At 43.9% G+C, this 24,278-nt stretch overlaps 2 non-coding genes across 2 annotated transcripts; both read right to left on the reverse strand.

The window, feature by feature from the left end:
* Positions 1-22,138: 22,138 nt before the first annotated feature.
* On the reverse strand, positions 22,139-22,209 carry TRNAG-GCC. Its single transcript has one exon. It is a non-coding gene; the product is annotated as a tRNA-Gly (tRNA).
* Positions 22,210-23,508: 1,299 nt separating this feature from the next.
* TRNAG-GCC lies at positions 23,509-23,579 on the reverse strand. Its single transcript has one exon. It is a non-coding gene; the product is annotated as a tRNA-Gly (tRNA).
* Positions 23,580-24,278: the final 699 nt, after the last annotated feature.

Genomic DNA, 24,278 nt, shown 5'->3' on the forward strand with positions numbered 1-24,278 from the left:
TATGATCCACCATCCAAAATGTTATGCTCTCAGTGACCTTATGTGCCCTCTTCAAATAAAGGCACACTCTACTCGTATAACCGCCACATCCTGGGCGGAATTGGGCCAAGTATCTATCCAGCAAGTCTGTTCAGCAGCTACCTGGTCTTCAAGTTCAACATTCATGAAGCACTACAGACTGGATATACTACAAGCAGAAGGGGCTTTTTTGGGGGGAAAAGAGTCTTAGAGCTGGCTTCTCCTCTCTCCCTCCCTGATCGCATTGCTGTACAAATCCCATTATTTATTGTGCTGCCACAGGACGTCCAGGAAAACAAAAGATTACTCACCGAAATTTTTATTTCCTGTAGTCCGTAGGCAGCACAGCTTTCCCACCCTTAATACACCTTTATTGCTGCATACAAATACAATGTGTGGTTCACTGGGTCTAACCTTTATAGGAGGTATAATTGAGTAATTGACTAATTAAGTGTTATTGCTAATAAATCTGTCTCTTCGGTTGTACCTAGGGTACAAACATCCCATTTGTTATTGTGCTGCCTACGGACTACAGGAAATGAAAATTTGGGTGAGTAAATTTTTGTTATATGCACATATTTAAACTGAGAAAAATTGGTTAGAAAAGTGGCCTTGTTGCCCACAAACCTATTTTCTACACAAAGGCCCTGAGACTTAGGCCTCATGCACACGACCGTTTTTTTTTTAAGGTCCGCAAAAACAGGGTCCGTAGGTCCGTGATCCATGACCTTTTTTTGTCCGTGGGTCTTCCTTGATTTTTGGAGGATCCACGGACATGAAAAATGAAAAAAAAATCTAAGTCAAGTTTGCCATTGAAATGATTGGAAAAAACGGACACGGATCACGGACGCGGATGACAATCTTGTGTGAATCCGTGATTTTTCACGAACTCATTGACTTGAATGGGTCCGCGAACCGTTGACCGTGAAAAAAATAGGACAGGTCATATTTTTTTCACGGACAGGAAACACGGATCACGGATGCGGCTGCCAAACGGTGCATTTTCCGATTTTTCCACGGACCCATTGAAAGTCAATGGGTCCGCAAAAAAAAAAAAAGAAAACGGAACCACGGACGCGGATGCACACAACGGTCGTGTGCATGAGGCCTAAGCCTCATGCACCCGACCATATTTGTAGGCTGCATACATCTGCTGTCCACATCCATGTGGCTGTTCTGCAAATTATAGAGCAAGTCCTATTGTTGTCTGTTTTGCAGATAAGAATAGTCATTTCTATAATAGGGATATAGGAAAGTGCGGGAAGCACACAACCAGTATCCGCATTTCGTAGATCCACGGTTTGTTGACTGCAAAATACGTACAGTCATATGTCTGAGTATGTCTGAGGCCTGAATATGACTGATTTTATTAACATGGAGATTCTAGGGATATTAGGGCCACCCAGGACCTGGACGACGGATAGACATGGGTAGGCGTCCACCTAGGGTGCCACCACGCTACCTGTAAGGGACAATCAGAGCCGCATCTGCGGTCTCTCCGCCTCATAGGCCTCAGGCTTATGTAGCAGTAGAACAATTCAAGAGGTCACATCGCAGAATGTGGCAAGGAACGGGAGTGAGGTCAGTTTTTTTTTTAACTCTTAACCATCGGCACTTCTGGGGCACCATGGAAGAGGGGTGCATTATATACTGGCACTACAGGGAGGTGAGCATTATATACTGGAACTACAGGGGGAACATTATATACAGGTACTACAGGGGAGTATTATATACTGGCACTAGGGGGGAGCATTATATATTGGCCCTACAAGGGGAGCATTATATATTGGCACTATAGAGGAGAGCATTATATATAGGCACTAGGGGGGAGCATTATATACAGGCCCTACAAGGGGATCATTATATATTGGCACTACAGATGGGAGTGTTATATACTGGCACTACAGAGGGGGCACAATATAGCTAGCACCACAGAAGGGGGCATTATATACACATTTACCATGTGCCATATATTAATACTGGTCTTCTTATGTGGGAGGGTCCTGCACACCTCTGACCTCTGCCTGTGATGATCTGGACCAAATTTAAGAAGAAAAGGTGTGGAGACGTCACCTGTAAGTCACTGGATCTGCCCTTTTTTTTTACTCTTTTAAATTATGTTTTAATCTTTTTATTAGAAGGTAAGGTCACTTTAAATTGATTTGGGGTAGGGGTGGGGATGGACTGCCGAGAAATAAAACTTAATAACCCCACCTTGATACCTTAGCAGCTAGGAAAAACACAACAGGACACAATAAATGTTGGGTGAGAGTCGGTCACAGCTTTATTAATAATTATTTGTTATCAACCAGCTTTTTTCTTTTTATCTCCAAACCACCGTACCAAATCTGGGTCTCAAGAAGCGGTATGCCCCACAGACTCCCTCTGTGGGCAAGTCCGCCTTCTTCTGCCGTCATGATTTAGATAACCGACCTCTGCTGTGATGGTAAGAATACCTATAAATTAACATTGAGAAAACAGTCAACAACCAATCACACCGTAACAAAACAGGGCGGGAGGGAGGGGCGCTGTAAATCGCGGTGCCTTAAGAGGAAGGGACAGTCGTGCCTTGAGCCCTTATAAAACATCCCGGCCCTACCAACTCAACAACCAATCAACCCCTCGGCACCCACTACAATTTGCCTGCTTTGCTTAGGGCACCAAAATGACTCATCGCAGCCCTGGGGCAACATGTCAGGCAGGAGCAGATAGTCTGGCTGTCCATAGAGCCCTGGCTGAGAAGATCAAAGGACTTTGATGAGGAGGGAAGTGTGTCGGGGAAGTGTGTCCAGGTGACAATCCACACTTCTATCTGATTAGTTTGGGGTCAGAGGCTAGGAGACACATGAAGAGGAACTGAAGATGAGACTGTTGATAAGTCATTCTTCTTTGGACACATCACCACAAAAATGGTTGAACATTTACATATCAGATGAGGAGGTTTGAAAACCAGCAATTGGAAGACCTCATGATACATCAAGTGGCAAGTCTAAATCTAATGGGTGCGTGTTCGTATCATGTCAGGGTCAGCTGTCCTTCCGGTTTATTCCTTTCATGTGCAGATTATTCAGAAATTGCACCATCCTAGTTAGCAGGTTGTGTCTGATATTGCTGGTCAGCCCTGTTTTAGTATTTCCTATTGTAATTTCTGGTTTATTTTCTGTTAAATAAAATAAAAAAACTGTGAAAGTCAAAAATTCAGGGAAAATACAAGAGATTAATGGGGGGGGGGGGGTTAATTACTCACTAAAGTATTCAATGTATATTAAATATAGAATATCTCTACGTTTCTATATTCTTGTGAAGAAGAAGAAAATAAAGAGAAGTGTCCTGCGAAGTGTGTCCAGGTGGCGATGGAGTCGTAATGTAGCCAGCCTGGTTACTTTACAGCTGAAGGTCTGGAGTCACAGAAAGAAGACATGGAGACAGGGGTGGACTGGACAATTATCGGTGGGCCATTTGCCAGTGGGCCGCCCGAGCCCCCTGCATGCTCCCGGCCGGCTACATAACTATCTAATGCTGGGAGCGTCAGGTAACTATGTACCAGCTGGTGGCCACAAATCCCCTTCCTGAATCCAACTGTATTGCAGCCCATGACCAGAGAAGGGGAGACGATGGCTTCCTGCACCGCAGTTCAACCTCATAGGCTTCAGGCTAAGTGGCCTGAAGCCTATGTGGCAATATAATAGACTGCAGGCAGTCGTGAGGCAATGATGATATCATGGCCACCTGTGCCGGGATGCATACGGCACAATGACATCACCACAACCGCATGAGCCAGAACAAAGGCCTGTAAGGTCGCAGAATGGAAGAGACTTGCAGCCTGCACTGCAGGAGATGAAATGTAATGGAACAGATGAGTATCCGATTCTTTTTTGTACTTGCTATGTGGGCATTACTAAGAGTACTATAGGGGGCACTATAGCAGACATAGGACAGTGGGGGAAATATAGGGAGACATTACTGTTTTACTAGTCAATAGGGTCACTATAGGAGGCATTAATAACACTACTATGGCAACATTACTGGGCAACTATAGGGGCATTACTAGCATGAGTATAGCAGGCATAGCTCATTTGGGGCACTATAGGGGGCATTACTCACAGTACTATGGGGACATTACTGGGCAATCAGCGATCAGCGTCCATTTTATGGCCACAAGACCCGGACCCTCCCATTTTTCTATGTACATAATGTAATGTAAACCTTTTGATTCAATAGAACAATAAGTCTCCAGATGTATAACCTCAAGTTAGTAATAAAATGCAGCCAAATTATGGCTTATCTGTCCAGCAGGAGAATCATTTAAAATGGCTCTTAATTGTAGAAAAGTGCTAAATATTTTATTACAGTAGTCATCTTGGAGATGGTTTCAGTAGTTTGAGATTGCGTATATAATATAATTTGTGACTATATGTAGATCAAAAAGTCACAGGAATCCAACAAAACATGAAGAAATGCCAAGCAACCTTGGCCCAGGACTTTTATCGCATAATTGGGGAGCGTGTTAGTTCAGTAGGAGGGACAAATGGCAGAAGCCGTTGAACTGTGATGTTTTGTTGACGCTTCTCCATTCTTCTATCACCTCTCCATGCCTCCACCAAGTGTGACTAAAGCACAATGAGAAGCAACATCTTGGATGGGGCAGCAAAAGGTCTTCAGGTTCAAGAGGATGTTCCTAAAATTGTGATCTCGGTTGAAAAGTTTCTTGAAAATCCATCCATATGTACATATAGATGGGTTTATACATTGATGGTAGATGGGCACCAACTAGCCCATGATTCCTTGTCAATATGAAAAATACAGACCAGGATTTATTTTTATTATTTTACTTCTTTTTTTATTATTGTATTCTTTTTCTATATAATGGAGACAACCTACACCTTTGGAATCATCTATGCAAAAACATGTGAAGTCCTGGATATGTTCTTCAAAGAAATCAGAAAAAAATAATCAAGAAAAATGTAGTTTATCAACAGTGTATACAATGAGTGTAAAACAGTCAACGAGAACATGCCATCACCGATGAGGACTCCTGTGTCCGGGAGTTGAAGAGCTGAGAATTTCCCACAGTGTTGTGTGAAAATAGCAAAGAACCTCAAATTATGGAGATAGTGTCACCTTTTTATTGTGAAGTGTGTTCTTGGGAAAGACACTTCTTGACCCCCAAGAGTGCTCCACCCTTTTGACATCTCTAATACTTTTCATGAAACTTTGATGTCAACATGTCCTACCGAGGTCTGCCTAAAGCCAATTAATGGGTTCTATCGAGATATCATTTTTAGTTACATATTGAGATGCAAAAGACGTTCATTCTCATTGGAAGCCTTCTCAACATATTGAAATATTTTTTAATTTTCCTTATAAGTAAAATATTATATATTCATAAGGCTACATACACACGACGGCCGTTGAAAATGGATGCACTGTCAGTTTCTCATGACCATTCTGCATCCATGTGTGCATCCATTTTCTGTCTGTTTGCACCTGTATTTCATGGTCTTTATTTATTTATTTTGCATCCCAATCTCCTCAGTACACCTCACAGTGACCCCAGTATGTAAAGGGTGGCCCGCGAAACAGTAGCCTGCCTCTAATATCTCCAAATCAAACTGTAATAGTAAATTTGCCTTAGTTGTCCATAGGAACCAATCAGAGCTCATCTTTCCTTTTTTCAGAGCCCTGTAGGAACTGAAAGCTGAGCTCTGATTGGTTGCTATGGGCAACTAAGACTGATTTATTATTCAGTTTTATAAAAGTGGCCTATTGTGTCAGAAAGATGGTGTTCTCCCTGGAACAGTGAATAGTGAGTGTGGAAGGCCATATGAGAAGCAGATCGATTAAGGAAATGCAAGAGACCTTTGCCGACAAGTACCCAGGAAGAAAACCACCAGCTAGGCGTATTCAGAGTCTGGTTAGGAAATGGCATCAAACATGAAGAAACCGAGGCTTCCATCAGGATGGCTGAAGTTGTGCATGAAATTACAGCGGATTGCAAGTAGACCCGCAAAAATCAACTAAAAGACTGTCTCGGCAAGTTGGTGTATCAGGAACAAGGTGTCAGCGAGCGCTGAAATCTCTGAACCTGAAACCGTATCGAATAACGGGTGTACAGGAACTGAAGGAGTCTGACAATTACTGGACCTGGTTGCTGACTATAACACCACTTCACCTCCAGAAAATTGGCATTTGGTGTGCAGTGTCAGGAACACAAACAGTTTTCTTCAAATCAGCTGGGAATACCACAATTTACCTGGACATCTCTGAACAGTTTTACAACCAACTAACACTAGAAGAAAAAATGTCCTGCTTTTTCCAACAAGATGGGGCACCATGCCGCACCTCACGGAACTCAATGGCACGGGATGAGTGAATTTCCAGTAAAACAGAGTAAATGGCAAGAAAAAGATGTACACAATTATGTCAACTGCATAGTGGGACTTAAAGAGGACCTTTCTTCAGTTTTGACATAAGCTAACCAGAGTGGACCGCTCACAGCCAGGGAGAAGGAGCCTCCAGCACTCCGTTATGAACTGTTCCATGGTCTCCTCCTGTGGACATCCCAGGGGACACTTCCTATCTGACTGAGACAAGTACTTTAAATTACCTCCCATGTAGTGATAGCCAGGCAATGTCATAGAGTTTAGCGGGGAGTCGCTTCCCATTAAGGAACCTCAGACTTTCCTTCATAATGGTGGTCGGACAGTCCCTCAGAGCAAGTGGAGAGCAAAAGAAATCCCTACATATCTTAATGTACAGTTCTTTCCTTGTCTTACTCCCTATGAAAGACTTCTCTAGCCTCCACTTTCTAACACACTTCAGGGCAGAGTCCAGATACTGGGGGAGGTAGTCCGACGTCCATCTCTTCCTCCTGAGACTGTCACCTCGTACCCAAGATTCTGCAAAAAGCAATATCCAGTCCCTGACACTGTTCACCCACAGAGGACTATTATTTGAGTCCAGGTCACCAATATTAACTTTAGAAACATGGAGTCAAAGAACACCCTTGGATTTATCATATCCAGCCCACCCTCTGTCCTCTGTAGATACGTTATACCTCTCTTTATCAGGTTCAACCTGTTCCCCCATAACATTTGGAAGATCAGGCTAAAGAGCCTAGCCGAGAAAGATTCTGGCAAAGGGAAAATGACAGATACATACAAGAAGACAGGAACCAGGGAAGTCTTCAACATTTTAACCCTTTCTCTACAGGTCAGCTTTTAGTTGTTTCATCGATGAACCTTTGCATTTCCTGCTTTCAATTTATCTTCCCAATTTATCCTGGCGTTATCGACTCCCAAATTTAACCCCTAAAATCTTAATATAGGTGGAGGCTTTCGCAAATTGTGGCAGATCAAAATCAGGATCAGTACTTAAAGTCCAGAAAGCTTGACTCTTCTCAAGGTTGACCACAGACCCTGAGTCCTCTGAGTAGCTTCTGATGGATGCCGACAACATCTGCACCTCGTGAGGCTCAGATGCCACCAGAGTCACATCATCCGCGTAGGCAACAACCATCAAGAGGCAAGCAGTGGGGGACCGGCACCCCCCGAAAATCACACTCCTGCAGTGACCTCAGGAAAGGATCTAAGGCAAACACATACAGCAGTGGACTCAACAGACAACCCTGTCTCAACCCCTCCTCAACCCTGAACGTATCACTCTGCCAACCATTGACCAGGACGTATCATCTCTGCCAAAGTTTTCCGCCAATCAACAAATTGTCCCGGAATACCGTACTTTGACAAAGTGGCCCATCGATACTTGTGGTCTACTCTGTCAAAAGCTTTAGCCTGGTCAAGACCAACAACATATCTCCCACACCGTAGAGCTTTACATCTCTCAAATATCTCCCTTATCGATATGACTGCTCCAGAGATGTTCTGCCCTTTTACTGTGCCGAACTGACAGACTGCCAACAGTGCCTGGGACAAACAGACTAATCTAGAGAAAAGGATTTTTGCCAGAATCTTCCTGTCGACATTCAAGAGGGCAATCGGCCTCAGTTCTTGATGTCACTAGACTCCTTACCTTTAGACAGCAGAATTAATGAGGACACCCTCATGGACGGAGGCATCAGATGATTTCCTAGACAATTTTTATACACATGCACGAGGATTGGAGCTGTGTTCTCTGAATTTCTTATAAAATTCTAATGTTATATCATCGGGACCTGGTGCCTTCTTCAGATGTAATTGATCAATGGCCACTTTAAAGGGCTTCTGTCACCCCACTAAACCTTTTTTTTTTTTTTTGCTTACTTATAATCCCCACACTGCGATTTATGCCTACATAATCAAATTAATCATTTTGGTCCTGTAGATTTTGTTTAACCACCTCAGCCCCCAGTGCTTAAACACCCTGAAAGACCAGGCCACTTTTTACACTTCTGACCTACACTACTTTCACCGTTTATTGCTCGGTCATGCAACTTACCACCCAAATGAATTTTACTTCCTTTTCTTCTCACTAATAGAGCTTTCATTTGGTGGTATTTCATTGCTGCTGACATTTTTACTTTTTTTGTTATTAATCGAAATTTAACGATTTTTTTGCAAAAAAATGACATTTTTCACTTTCAGTTGTAAAATTTTGCAAAAAAAACTAGATCCATATATAAATTTTGCTCTAAATTTATTGTTCTACATGTCTTTGATAAAAAAAAAAATGTTTGGGTAAAAAAAAAATGGTTTGGGTAAAAGTTATAGCGTTTACAAACTATGGTACAAAAATGTGAATTTCCGCTTTTTGAAGCAGCTCTGACTTTCTGAGCACCTGTCATGTTTCCTGAGGTTCTACAATGCCCAGACAGTACAAACACCCCACAAATGACCCCATTTCGGAAAGTTGACACCCTAAGGTATTCACTGATGGGCATAGTGAGTTCATAGAACTTTTTTATTTTTTGTCACAAGTTTTTTTATTTATTTTTTTTCTTACAAAGTCTCATATTCCACTAACTTGTGACAAAAAATAAAAACTTCCATGAACTCACTATGCCCATCAGCGAATACCTTGGGGTGTCTTCTTTCCAAAATGGGGTCACTTGTGGGGTAGTTATACTGCCCTGGCATTCTAGGGGCCCAAATGTGTGGCATTTTTTTATACAAAGTTGGCATTTGACCAAGATATTTATCTCACCCAGCATGGCTATATGTAAAATGACACCCCAAAACACATTCCCCAACTTCTCCTGAATACGGAGATACCAGATGTGTGACACTTTTTTGCAGCCTAGGTGGGCAAAGGGGCCCATATTCCAAAGAGCACCTTTCGGATTTCACTGGTCATTTTTTACAGAATTTGATTTCAAACTCCTTACCACACATTTGGGCCCCTAGAATGCCAGGGCAGTATAACTACCCCACAAGTGACCCCATTTTGGAAAGAAGACACCCCAAGGTATTCGCTGATGGGCATAGTGAGTTCATGGAAGTTTTTATTTTTTGTCACAAGTGAGTGGAATATGAGACTTTGTAAGGAAAAAAAAAATAAAAATCATCATTTTCCACTAACTTGTGACAAAAAATAAAAAATTCTAGGAACTTGCCATGCCCCTCACGGAGTACCTTGGGGTGTCTTCTTTCCAAAATGGGGTCACTTGTGGGGTAGTTATACTGCCCTGGCATTTTCCAGGGGCCCTAATGTGTTGTAAGTAGGTAAATGACCTGTGAAATCCGAAAGGTGCTCTTTGGAATGTGGGCCCCTTTGCCCACCTAGGCTGCAAAAAAGTGTCACACATCTGGTATCGCCGTATTCAGGAGAAGTTGAGCAATGTGTTTTGGGGTGTCATTTTACATATACCCATGCTGGGTGAGATAAATATCTTGGTCAAATGCCAACTTTGTATAAAAAAATGGGAAAGGTTGTCTTTTGCCAAGATATTTCTCTCACCCAGCATGGGTATATGTAAAATGACACCCCAAAACACATTCCCCAACTTCTCCTGAGTACGGAGATACCACATGTGTGGCACTTTTTTGCGCAAAGGGGCCCACATTCCTTTTATGAGGGCATTTTTAGACATTTGGATCCCAGACTTCTTCTCACGCTTTAGGGCCCCTAGAATGCCAGGGCAGTATAAATACCCCACATGTGACCCCATTTTGGAAAGAAGACACCCCAAGGTATTCAATGAGGGGCATGGCGAGTTCATAGAATTATTTTTTTTTTGGCACAAGTTAGCGGAAATTGATTTTATTTATTTTTTTCCGCTTTTTCTCCCTTTCCGCAAAAATCATGCGGACATCTGAATGGATCTTACAGGGGGGTAATCAATGACAGGGGGGTGATCAGGGAGTCTATATGGGGTGATCACCACAGTCATTGATCACGCCCCTGTAAGGCTTTATTCAGACGTCCGTATGCGTTTTGCGGATCCGATCAGTCTATCAGTGGATCCGTAAAAATCATGCGGACATCTGAATGGAGCTTTACAGGGGTGTGATCAATGACATGGGGGTAATCAATGACAGGGGGGTGATCAGGGAGTCTATATGGGGTGATCAGGGGTGATCAGGGGCTAATAAGGGGTTAATAAGTGACGGGGGGGGGGGTGTAGTGTAGTGTAGTGGTGCTTGATGCTACTTTACTGAGCTACCTGTGTCCTCTGGTGGTCGATCCAAACAAAGGGGACCACCAGAGGACCAGGTAGCAGGTATATTAGACGCTGTTATCAAAACAGCGTCTAATATACCTGTTAGGGGTTAAAAAAAACACATCTCCAGCCTGCCAGCGAACGATCGCCGCTGGCAGGCTGGAGATCCACTCGCTTACCTTCCGTTCCTGTGAGCGCGCGCGCCTGTGTGCGCGCGTTCACAGGAAATCTCGGCCATCGCGAGATGACGCATATATGCGTGACTCTGCGCAGGGCTGCCACCTCCGGAACGCGAATCTGCGTTAGGCGGTCCGGAGGTGGTTAAAACATGCTTTTAAAATATGCAAATTACCTTGCTACCAGCAAGTAGGGCGGCTACTTGCTAGTAGCAGCCGCATCCTCCGATCCTAAAGACGCCCCCTCCGCATTGTGATTGACAGGGCCAGGGAACGGAATCGTTCTCTGCTGGCTTTGCCTGTTAGCATTCAAAATCTGGCGCCTGCGCCGCGGCCGTACCTGTCTTCAATCGGCGCAGGCGCACTGAGAGGCGGCCGCTTGCTCGGCCGCTCCATCCTCAATGCGCCTGCGCCGATTTTGAATGATTTTGAAATAAGTCAGCATAGTAAAATCTCACGACACCGAGGATACCCTCCCGAGATTCCTGCAAAACACCCTGGGAGTCAGTAAGACCTGTGACCATTTTGATTGCCACACGCTCCCGGCAGTTCTGAAAGGGATCAGGTGACTCTAAGGTCCCATAATCCTCTTCAAGAACCAGGGAGGTGTACCTGCTGTACTGATACTGCCTTATCTCAGATTTCAGTCGGTCAATCTTTTGGTCCCCCCATTTGCCGAATATAGGAATATAGCGACTCCAATTCTTCTCGCAGCTTGAGATACTGGCTATACTTACTCTTCCCTTTCTTAAAAGGCAGTCTCCTTAAGAGGGATTTGATCTCATCCTTGACATCCTCCCGCCAGTCAGCCATGATGTCATAAAAATCAACTCTGTCTAACTGCCCCCTATTTTATATGGGGGTCTCTGTATAGGATACTATAGGTGTCACGGTGGGGAGTGGGGAAAAAAACACACCGTACAATGTCAGGTATAAAAGAGAAGCAACTAGGCCAGGACGCTGGAATCGGGGAGCAGGTCACCTCCTAAAGCGTCCCTAATCCTCACCCTAACTCCTCACCGTATGAACGAACCTGGATGGTAGGACTGCTCATACCAGGATACCTTTGGCCCTGAGTCGCCTTGATAATCCCTCACATAGGAGCAGGGGAGAGACGACCTGTTCTTCCCAGACACGGATGAACAGGAGTCTCAAATGGCCTATCAGCAGGGAAAGGAAAAGACCATATGCAGCAACACAGTCGGCAGGTAAGAACACAGCAAAGGCCGTGACAATAGGGGTATTTTATACTGGGGCACATTATGGGGGCACTATGGGGACATTAGCTCAAAAGTCCCACCAATAGGTATACTTCTCTGCTAGAGCACACATGGTAGTAATAGTGCTCCTACAGTGCCCCCAACATGTCCCCACTGTGCCCCAGAAGTAATAATGCTCCCATAGTGCCCATACTAGTAATCATGTTCACCATAGACCCCCAGTAGTAATAAAGCCCATCATAATGCCCCCCAGTAGTAATAATTCTCCTTATAATTTGCCAGTGCATAAAATACCCCCTTTTAATGCCCCATTAAAAGGGGGTATTTTATGCACTGGCAAATTATAAGGAGAATTATTACTACTGGGGGGCATTATGATGGGCTTTATTACTACTGGGGGTCTATGGGGAACATGATTACTAGTATGGGCACTATGGGAGCATTATTACTTCTGGGGCACAGTGGGGACATGTTGGGGGCACTGTAGGAGCACTATTACTACCATGTGGGCTCTAGCAGAGAAGTATTCCTATTGGTGGGACTTTTGGGAGCACTATTACTGTGGGGGCACCTTGGCACAGTATCAGCTTACCACAATTATTTTTGGGGGACGTTATGTTTACACTATTAGTGTCAGGGGCACTACTGTGTGCCAATAATTATTGAAGGGCACTATCTGTATGGTACTAGTATTATCAGGGGGGTTTATCTGTTTCTGCAGTACAGTATTGGGGAGCACAGCGGCACAGTATTGGGGGTGGTAGGATGATTTGTCGAGAAGATGGGAGGATGATGGAAAAGTAGTAAACTAAGATTTTGTTTGTCAAACTGCAGAGATGAGAAATGGGTGAAAAATGGTGTCTGGTCTGAAGGTCTGAAAGGAGAAGATGAGGAAAGAGAACATCTACATCACAGGAGACGTCACTGGATGTAAGAGGCATGTGGCGCTGTATTACCCTGTATGTAGGGTGGATGGAGGGGGTAGTAGTACAGTACTATCTGAACATTGTAAAAAAATAAAAATTGTGTTGTGCTTTTTTAATTTTTTGAGTAATGATACAGCCATTTTATTTGATACTTTTGTGCTAATTATTTTTTCCCCCCTCTATATTAAGGGACACAATAGTCACCAGAACCACAACAGCTAAACGTCGTAGTTCCGGTGTCTATAGCATGTCTAATGTAAACACTGCCAAGGAACACCTTCATCATTATTACAGTTTACTACTCTACCAGGTGTGTGGATTTCTTTGTGTGTGTGTGTGTTGTGGTGGAGGGCGTGATTGCATGGTAGGGTGTAGGAAGGCGGGATCCAGGGGGCCCAAGTAAATTCTTGCCCATGGTCCAATCAATATTAAAGACGGCCCTGAGTACAGCGGCGATCTGTCAGTTTTGCCAAACTGAAAGTACTGCCCATGCTGCCCACCCGCTTCACTACGGGCTCCTCGGCAGTCAGCAGCCAAGTGAATCTTCCCCCGCCCACCAAAGCTGCTATTGGCTGGGAGGGAGAGGGCAGCACTGCCATTGGCTGCCTGTGTATTTCAGCCTAGCGGGGCCTGCAGAGGCAGAAAAGAATGCGGCTTGAGGATTTAACATCAGAAAACAATGTTGCGTGCCCCTCCCCCTGCCACCACACCTAGAGGAAGAAGGCAGGAGGACAGAGCACATCAGAAGTGTAAGTACCTTTTCTATCTGCGATGCACCCCTGACCAGCGCCCCCTGCGTTACATGCACCCCTGACCAGTGCCCCCTGCGTTACAAGCACCCCTGACTAGCGCACCTTGCGTTACATGCACCCCTGACCAGCGCCCCCTGTGTTACATGCACCCCTGACCAGTGCCCCCTGCATTACAAGCACCCCTGACCAGCGCCCCCTGCGTTAAATGCACCCCTGACTAGCGCACCTTTTGTAACATGCACCCCTGACCGCTGCATTCTACGTTACAAGCAAAATGAGTATTAGTATTAGTTGCACACACCCACAGGGTTATTTCACAAAAGGCTGAAGAGTTTGGAGAAGTGAACTATATAGGACAACATGGCTGCTTTGAAAAAAATTCTCCAATCCAGCTCACTCTCCTATTCAGTTCTGTTGTCCTAGATTGTTCCCTTCTCCTCACTCTTCACCTTCTGTGAATAATCCTGTAGTTATATTCTTTTAAATAGGAGGCAATTTTTATTGGTATAAAACAAACATAAATACAGAAATACTTTTTCATCATAATAAATCAGACTTTTTCATCATTCAGTATAAATTATACATGTTCATCAGGAAATAAAATGCATATTAACTGTAATTTAAAAGCACATTTTAGCTAAAGCAGAAAAAGAAGAAAAGTAAAATAAAATAAGAAATAAACACAGTTACATCGTACACTTGAACCGTCAGTCTAGATGGACGTTCCTCCATAGTTTTATATTTTCCCCTTTTTTCCTGACCTCTAATGACCGGATCCACCTGAGTTCTGACATGATGAGGGTTATAGCTGTGGTATGATGGAATGGTTCGTTATGGATGGACACTCGGGTTCTGGTTTGCCAGTGGTAATATTTGATGACGGTGATTATCAGATACATGGTCCCCCGGTCGATGTTATTCACATGAGATGTGACACCATAAATTATTTCTGGGTATTTTAGGGACTGTAATAATGGGATTTTTAGCTTGGCGGATATGTCATGCCAGATTGCCCGCCCACCCCAGCACTCTGATATAAAATGGAGCATAGTCTCCTCCTGCTGACAACCTAAGGGACACATGCGATCTGACACACTGAGGAATTTTAGATTCCCCCTGACAAAGAGTTTTCCCTGCAATGAGAGCCAGCCAATATCACAGAACTTAGGGGGCAGCCTTGGTCCATTCAGAAGCCTCAGACTATCCTGTAAGGTTGAGGTTGGACAGTCTGGAAGTGCTAGCTGTAAACAGTAGAAGGTCCTACATACTCTGGAGTATAGATCTTTCCTGGTTTTACTCTCAATGAAAGACTTGTCTATACCCCATTTCTTCAGACATCTTACACCATAGTCCAGGTACTGGGGGAGGAAGTCACGAGTCAATCGGCCCCTCTTGAGACTGCCGCCTCGCATCCAAGGTTCTGCAAAAGGCAATATCCAATCCCTGATACTATTCACCCACAGGGAGCTGTTGTTTGAGTCCAGGTCACCAAAATTAACTTTAAGAAACATGGAGTCAAAGAAAACCCTTGGATTTAACATATCCAGCCCACCCTCTCTCCTCTGTAGGTAGGTGATCCCTCTTTTTACTGGGTTCAACCTGTTCCCCCATAACAGCTGGAAGAACAGGCTAAAGAGCCTAGCCGAGAAAGATTCTGGCAAAGGAAAGACGACAGAGATGTACAAGAAGACAGGGACCAGGTAAGTCTTTAGCATAGTAACCCTTTCTCTATAGGTCAGCCTCCAGTTCTTCCATCGCTGAACCTTTATATTTCCGGCATCCAACTTTTCCTCCCAATTTAGTTTGGCATTATCTTCCCTACCAAATTTAACCCCAAGGATTTTAATATGGGTGGAGGCCTTCGCAAACTGTGGCAGATCAAAATCAGGGTCAGTATCCGATGTCCAGAAAGCTTGACTCTTCTCAAGGTTGACCAGAGACCCTGAGGCCTCCGAGTAGCTTCTGATGGCTGCCGACAACATCTCCACCTCACGAGGCTCAGATATCACCACAGTCACATCATCCGCGTAGGCAACAATACTCAGGGGCAGGCAATGGGGGACCGGCACCCCCTGAAAATCACACTCCTGCAGTGACCTCAGGAACGGGTCCAAGGCGAACACATACAGCAGTGGACTCAGCGGGCAACCCTGTCTCACCCCAGCCTCAACCCTGAACGTGTCACCCTGCCAACCATTGATTAGAGGAAAGCTCTCAGCCTCTCTGTACAAAGTTCTCAGCCAATCTACAAATTGTCCCGGAATGCCGTACTTTGATAAAGTGGCCCATAGATACTCGTGGTCTACTCTGTCAAAGGCTTTAGCCTGGTCCAGACCTACAACATATCTCCCACACCTCAGAGCTTTACATCTCTCAAACATCTCCCTTATCGAGATGACTGCTCCAGAGATGTTCCGCCCTTTTACTGTGCCGAACTGACAGCCTGCCAACAGTGCCCGGGACAAACAAACTAACCTAGAGAACAGAATTTTTGCCAAAATCTTCCTGTCGACATTCAAGAGGGCAATTGGCCTCCAGTTCTTGATGTCACTAGGCTCTTTCCCTTTAGACAGCAGAATTAACGAGGACACCCTCATGGACGGAGGCATCAGGTGATTTTCTAGACAATTTTTGTACACATCCACGAGGATTGGAGCTAAGTGGTCTTTGAACTTCTTATAAAATTCTGCAGTAATACCGTCTGGACCTGGTGCCTTCTTCAGATGTAATTTATCAATGGCCACTTTAACCTCCTCCACCGTTATTTCTGCTGTTAAAGGAGAAAAGTCCAAATCTCTAGTATCAGGCCCTGGAGTTGCCTCCAAAAATTGGGTCACTTTTTCCTTATCCAAAGCCTTCCTCTGAAACAAGTCAGCATAGTAGCATCTCACCACCCCCAGGATACCCTCCCGAGATTCTTGTAAAACACCCTGGGAGTCAGTGAGACCTGTGATCAGTTTTTTAGCTACGCGCTCCCGGCAGTTCTCAAAGGGATCAGGAGCCCCTAAGGACCCATAATCCCGTTCAGCTACCAGGGAGGTGTACCTGCTGTACTGATACTGCCTTATCTCAGATTTCAGCCGGTCAATCCTTTTTGGTCATCCCCACCCATCGAATAGAGTGACTCCAATTCTTTGCGCAGTCTCAGATACTGGCCATACTTACTCTTCCCCTTCTTAACTGACAGTCTCTGTAAGAGGGACCTGATCTCCTCCTTGACATCCTCCCACCAGTCAGCCATGTTCTCATAGAAATCCACTCTGTCAAGTTGGTTCTGAAAGAAAGAGTAAATGTATTCCTGGACAGAGCTATCATCTAAAAGACTAGCGTTCATTTTCCATAGCCCTCTACCAAGATCTGGATGCTTAGTGGCGCCCAAACGAAAGTACAAGGCCAAATGGTCAGAATAAGGGACTGTCTTTTCCCTTCTTTCACTGATGGCTTCAGTAGGACTCACCAGAGCCAGATCTATTCTACTTCTGCGTCCTGCACAGGTGTAAGTGAACTTTGGACGCCTACCACCCTGTACAAAAACATCAGACAGGCCGGCATGCAGAATAATGTTGTTTAGGACCTTACAGTCCCTAGTAAGGGGTCTACCACTAGGCCTGTCACTGGTTGTAGTGGTGGCATTAAAGTCTCCAGCCATGATAATAGGAATAGATGTGAATAAGTATGGCTTAACATCATTAAAAAGCTGAGTCCTTTCGCTCACTGTCTGTGGCCCATAGACGTTAATAAGCCGGAGTCTTCTACCTCGGATGGTAATCTCTAGCAGAAGGCACCTTCCCATCGAGATCTCCGTTAGTCTATGTACAATTACATCATGGGTGTTAAACAAGATAGAGACCCCGGCATAAGGCTCCACAGACATCGACCAAAAGGACGGACCAGACTGCCACTCTCGCTCTGCCTCTCGTATGAGACCTGAGGTGTTTAAGCGTGTCTCTTGCAAGAAAAACACATCGGCCTTGAGGTATCTCAGGTGTTCGTAGACGGCATGTCTGGTCTTTCTAGCTCTAATACTATTCACATTGCTGGTGACCACTTTAAGATGGAAGTCTGCCATCAGGAGAAGAAGAAGAAAGATAACCCCCATCATCATAAATCAGGGTCAGAGTTTTCTTGCTGACTACCAGTTTCCATATCCCATACAGCCTGTGACTCGGCATGAAGAGGTCTCCTTTTTGTGGGAGGATCCCCTCCTGGGTCGTCATCACATTCCGCCATCATACGCTTCAGCTCTCTCTCTATTTCTGCCTCTCCATCTGACTCGGAGAGCACACCGTATCTGTTGGTTGTTACAGTTCCATCAGCCTGCCTGTCCACTCTCATTTTAGTGGGTTTTTGGACGGTGGTCCATTCACCCTCAGGCCTGCGGCTGGACTTATCTTTTTTCCGTTTAAGGATTTTATTTTCCCCAGTGGTGGGTGCTGGGGCAGGGGAGGAGACAGACACTGGATGCTCTACAGGCTGCTCCACAACCTCCATGTCCCCCTCGGTGTTACCTGCCTGCGGGTGGTCCGGCACAGTATCACTCATGTGTGGGGTCTCTGGCACTGTGTATAATGACCCTGACAATAGCGCCTCCTCCTCCTGCTCCTCATCTGGGACATCTGCCCCTTCCACCAAGTCCTCATCAGGGAGATTTCTACAGATGTTATGCCACGCTTCAGGACAGTCTCTATGGGGGTGACCGATGTTACCGCACAGGTTACACCTTATGTTCTGGCAGGTGGCGCTCACATGGCCGATGTCCCCGCACAGGCTGCACTTCATCATGGTGCAGACACTCGCCACGTGACCTGATTTCCCACACTTGAAGCATAGCCTGGGCTGACCAGCATAGAAACAAACCCCTTTCTCCCGGCCAATGAAGAAGGAATTGGGAAGGTGATGGGTGATGTTCTGGTGCTGGTGTAATGTAACCAGGACCCTCCATCCCCCAGTCCAGATTCCATCCTCATCCCTGGTCTTGGTCAGGTTTGACTTGAGGTCGCAATGCCTCCTGAGCCAGATAATAATATCCTGAGGGGGGACAGACTCGTTCCAGAAAATGATGGTGACATTTACAGTGTCAGGCTTAGAGATGGGAATGAAGCTGAACTTGTTCCACCCCTCAGTATCTCTGACCCGGGTGTAGAGAGCCCAGAACCGGTCCAGATCAGACATGAGCTTGAAGCTAATATCATAGCCCTGTCTGTGTGGGAGGTTTATTACTGCCAGGATGTTGGCTGGCAGGAAGCCCATCTGGGTGCACAACATGTCTCTGACCACACACCTTCTGTCAGGGAGATCTTCTTTTGCCCCTTTATGTCTAAACCTGACAACGTTCCTTCTCTTGAAGGCCTGGCCTGTGTATCTGGCGTTAGAGGGAAATGATGGAGAACCCCGACTCCAAGCATTCCCAGATGTCTGACCAGTACCAGTATCCTGCGGGGGGCGACGTGTGGGCTGCTGACCGCCTGTACTGTGGGACTCTGCTGCCTGTGGTGTAACTAAAGGGGGGAACTCCTCAGCCTGAGACTGCACTGCCCCCTCCCCACCATCAATACCAGGGTTCTCTATGTTCCCAGCAGCCATAGATGACTCCTCCGCTGGAACATTATCACCCACAGAGACATCAGCAACATCAGACATGGCAGCCATAGAGGACTCCTCCACTGGGACATTATCACACACAGAAATATCAGCGACATCAGACATCTCAGCAGCCATAGAGGACTCCTCAGCTGGGACATTATCATCCACAGAGACACCAGACATCTCAGCAGCATTACAGTCCTCAGTATTAACCCCCTGCACCCCACAGTCCTGAGCGTCCTCCTCAGACACACCCTGAGGTGCTGCTACAGTGTTACCTGTAGGTGTCAGTCCACAGTCCTCCAGCAGTGCACTGCCTCCTGGGACTTGTGGTGTCTGCACTGCCACTTCATTGCTGTCATCAGGTAAGAGTCCACAGTTTTCATCTTGTGCAGTACTTACTGCTGGGACTTGTAGTACCTCACCGGGGGCTGATGCAGGACTTGGCTCTTGTTTCTTAGATGTACTTTTCTTGTACAACTCTCTCTCCTCAAAGGGAAGAGTTGCTGGCTGTAATATGGGTCTTACGTGGGACTGCAGGGTTTCAGACCTAGATGTTGATTTGGTCCCAGAGTTTTTGTCCTTCTCAAACCTCTGCTGGTTCTGGTATGTCTCTCCCACTGGTCCCATTTTCTCCAAGACAGAGTCGATCTCCTGCGCATTGTCAGCGAGTTCCTTGGCCAGTGAGTCCAGCTTCTTGTCCAGTAAGGCCTGCTTCCCTGGGTTTGCAGCCTTTAGTTTGTATGTGCAGTTTATCTGTTTCTGCAGGTACAGCTTATGTTTCTTCAGCGTCTCCATTCTCCTCACCAGTGCTGGGATCTGCTCAGCCAGGTGGAGCTCAGGTGGCTGCTCTGGAGGCCTCTGATTGCTGCTGGGGAGTTTTGCAGGCTGTTTGTTTGCAGTACAGGTTTCTGTCTGTCCTGGAACAAGAATCTGCATTTTTGGTGCAGAGCCTCGCAGTCCCTGGAGTTTTGCGGCTGCTGTCACTGCTCTTGGGTCACAATCTCCTGGTGAGCGACTGGATCCCGGCTGTGTAGCAGAGACGGTACTGGTAGCACCTTGAGGTCTTCCTCCATTACTGCCTTTGATCTCCTTCACAGCTTGCATGCCCCCAGACTTTCTGCGCTCAGAACCTATCACCACACGCTGCTGCAGATTCTCCTGGATGGTTTGCTTTTCCAGAGATGTCCTCCTCTGCCTCCCCGGGGTGGAGGTGGATTGTCCACCTGAGGCCGGCAATGGAGATTGTCTCAGCTCCTGCACACTCTGCACGGTTCTTACTTCTGGACTCTCCAACACTTTGGTCTTGCACACAGGTGACCCTTCATTCACACTGGCAGGTGGTTTCACCGGACACTTACTTTTTCCTTCTTCTTCTCTTACGCTGGAACTGGTACTGCTGACATACTTTCTGTCCATAGAAACTTTGGGATTTACATCCCCTGACGGAGTTGTCTGGGTGCTTCCCAGATTTGGCCTAGAAGCCTGGGCCTTGCTTGGGGAGCTTCCCCCCCGGGGGTGGCCACTCCCTGGACTTTCTCCAGACATCAAAAGCCTCAGGAGAGCTCCTGACACACAACCTCTCAGCAAGGAGGCAGTATTATAGTAGTTATATTCTTGTACATAGGAGCAGTATTATAGTAGTTATATTCTTGTACATAGGAGCAGTATTATAGTAGTTATATTCTTGTACATGGGGGCAGTGTTATAGTAGTTATATTCTTGTACATAGGAGCAGTATTATAGTAGTTATATTCTTGTACATAGGAGCAGTATTATAGTAGTTATATTCTTGTACATGGGGGCAGTGTTATAGTAGTTATATTCTTGTACATAGAAGGCAGTGTTATAGTAGTTATATTATTGTACATAGGAGGCAGTATTATAGTAGTTATATTCTTGTACATAGGAGCAGTATTATAGCAGTTATATTCTTGTACATAGGAGGCAGTATTATAGTAGTTATATTCTTGTACATAGGGGCAGTGTTATAGTAGTTATATTCTTGTACATAGCAGCAGTATTATAGTAGTTATATTCTTGTACATAGGAGCAGTATTATAGTAGTTGTATTCTTGTACATAGGAGCAGTATTATAGTAGTTATATTCTTGTACATAGCAGCAGTATTATAGTAGTTATATTCTTGTACATAGGAGCAGTATTATAGTAGTTGTATTCTTGTACATAGGAGCAGTATTATAGTAGTTATATTCTTGTACATAGGAGCAGTATTATAGTAGTTATATTCTTGTACATAGGAGCAGTATTATAGTAGTTATATTCTTGTACATAGGAGCACTATTATAGTAGTTATATACTTGTACATAGGAGCAGTATTATAGTAGTTATATTTTTGTATATAGGAGGCAGTATTATAGTAGTTATATTCTTGTACATAGGAGCAGTATTATAGTAGTTATATTCTTGTACATAGGAGCAGTATTATAGTAGTTATATTCCTGTACTTAGGTGCAGTATTATAGTAGTTATATTCTTGTACATAGGAGCAGTATTATAGTAGTTATATTCTTGTACATAGGAGCAGTATTATAGTAGTTATATTCCTGTACTTAGGTGCAGTATTATAGTAGTTATATTCTTGTATATAGGAGAAGATCTGGCATAATCTAAATCCTAGTTCTGCAGTCTGATATATATTACATCAGCCTAGGAATACTTCATCCACTGTTCCAGGACAGAGCACTGATACGACTTAAGGTTTTTACTATTTGAAAGTTCCATCAGTAAATTTCCAGTAAAACAGAGCAAACAGCAAGAAAAGATGTGAATTGTCTTGTTGTAATCTTAATTTCTGTTTGCACAATTATATGAAATGCATTGTGAGACCTAAAAAGCTATATCATTGCATTGGCCGGTAATCGAACCCGGGCCTCCCGCGTGGCAGGCGAGAATTCTACCACTGAACCACCAATGCCTTGAATGAGTGTTCACTTCTCATTTAAGGAGTTCAGGACATATTCTTGTACATAGGAGGCAGTATTATAGTAGATATATTGTTATACATAGGAGCAGTATTATAGTAGTTATATTCTTATACATAGGAGGCAGTATTATAGCAGTTATATTCTTGTACATAGGAGCAGTATTATAGTAGTTATATTCTTATACATAGGAGCAGTATTATAGTAGTTATATTCTTGTACATGGGGGCAGTGTTATAGTAGTTATATTCTTGTACATAGAAGGCAGTGTTATAGTAGTTATATTATTGTACATAGGAGGCAGTATTATAGTAGTTATATTCTTGTACATGGGGGCAGTATTATAGTAGTTATATTCTTGTACATAGGAGGCAGTATTATAGTAGTTATATTCTTGTACATAGGAGGCAGTATTATAGTAGTTATATTCTTGTACATAGGAGCAGTATTATAGCAGTTATATTCTTGTACATAGGAGGCAGTATTATAGTAGTTATATTCTTGTACATAGGGGCAGTGTTATAGTAGTTATATTCTTGTACATAGCAGCAGTATTATAGTAGTTATATTCTTGTACATAGGAGCAGTATTATAGTAGTTGTATTCTTGTACATAGGAGCAGTATTATAGTAGTTATATTCTTGTACATAGCAGCAGTATTATAGTAGTTATATTCTTGTACATAGGAGCAGTATTATAGTAGTTGTATTCTTGTACATAGGAGCAGTATTATAGTAGTTATATTCTTGTACATAGGAGCAGTATTATAGTAGTTATATTCTTGTACATAGGAGCAGTATTATAGTAGTTATATTCTTGTACATAGGAGCACTATTATAGTAGTTATATACTTGTACATAGGAGCAGTATTATAGTAGTTATATTTTTGTATATAGGAGGCAGTATTATAGTAGTTATATTCTTGTACATAGGAGCAGTATTATAGTAGTTATATTCTTGTACATAGGAGCAGTATTATAGTAGTTATATTCCTGTACTTAGGAGCAGTATTATAGTAGTTATATTCTTGTATATAGGAGAAGATCTGGCATAATCTAAATCCTAGTTCTGCAGTCTGATATATATTACATCAGCCTAGGAATACTTCATCCACTGTTCCAGGACAGAGCACTGATACGACTTAAGGTTTTTACTATTTGAAAGTTCCATCAGTAAATTTCTAGTAAAACAGAGCAAACAGCAAGAAAAGATGTGAATTGTCTTGTTGTAATCTTAATTTCTGTTTGCACAATTATATGAAATGCATTGTGAGACCTAAAAAGCTATATCATTGCATTGGCCGGGAATCGAACCCGGGCCTCCCGCGTGGCAGGCGAGAATTCTACCACTGAACCACCAATGCCTTGAATGTATGTTTCTTGCTCGTTTAGGGAATTCAAGAAATTCGCCTCCTGCTACAGCACAAAATGTGCACAGAAAAGATCTTGAGGTTCAAAACTGCATGACATGCTCTCTATGATCCCTGCCATACCCTCAAGGTACATATCCTAATAACTGTGTTCTTTGTATTTTATTCTACATACAGTGGGCTCTGTGTTACAGTAGTAATATTCATGTACATAGGAGGCAGAATTATAGTAGTTATATTCTTGTACATAGGAGCAGTATTATAGTAGTTATATTCTTGTACATAGGAGCAGTATTATAGTAGTTATATTCTTGTACATATGACGCAGTATTATAGTAGTTATATTCTTGTACATAGGAGCAGTATTATAGCAGTTATATTCTTGTACATAGGAGGCAGAATTATAGTAGTTATATTCTTATACATAGGAGCAGTATTATAGTAGTTATATTCTTGAACATAGGACCAGTATTATAGTAGTTATATTCTTGTACATAGGAGCAGTATTATAGTAGTTATATTCTTGTACATAGGAGGCAGTATTATAGTAATTATATTCTTGTACATAGGAGCAGTATTATAGTAGTTATATTCTTGAACATAGGAGCAGTATTATAGTAGTTATATTCTTGTACATAGGAGCAGTATTATAGTAGTTATATTCTTGTACATAGGAGCAGTATTATAGTAGTT

This window comes from Bufo bufo, chromosome 1 (genome assembly GCF_905171765.1).
Source record: "Bufo bufo chromosome 1, aBufBuf1.1, whole genome shotgun sequence".
NCBI classification, from domain to species: domain Eukaryota; kingdom Metazoa; phylum Chordata; class Amphibia; order Anura; family Bufonidae; genus Bufo; species Bufo bufo.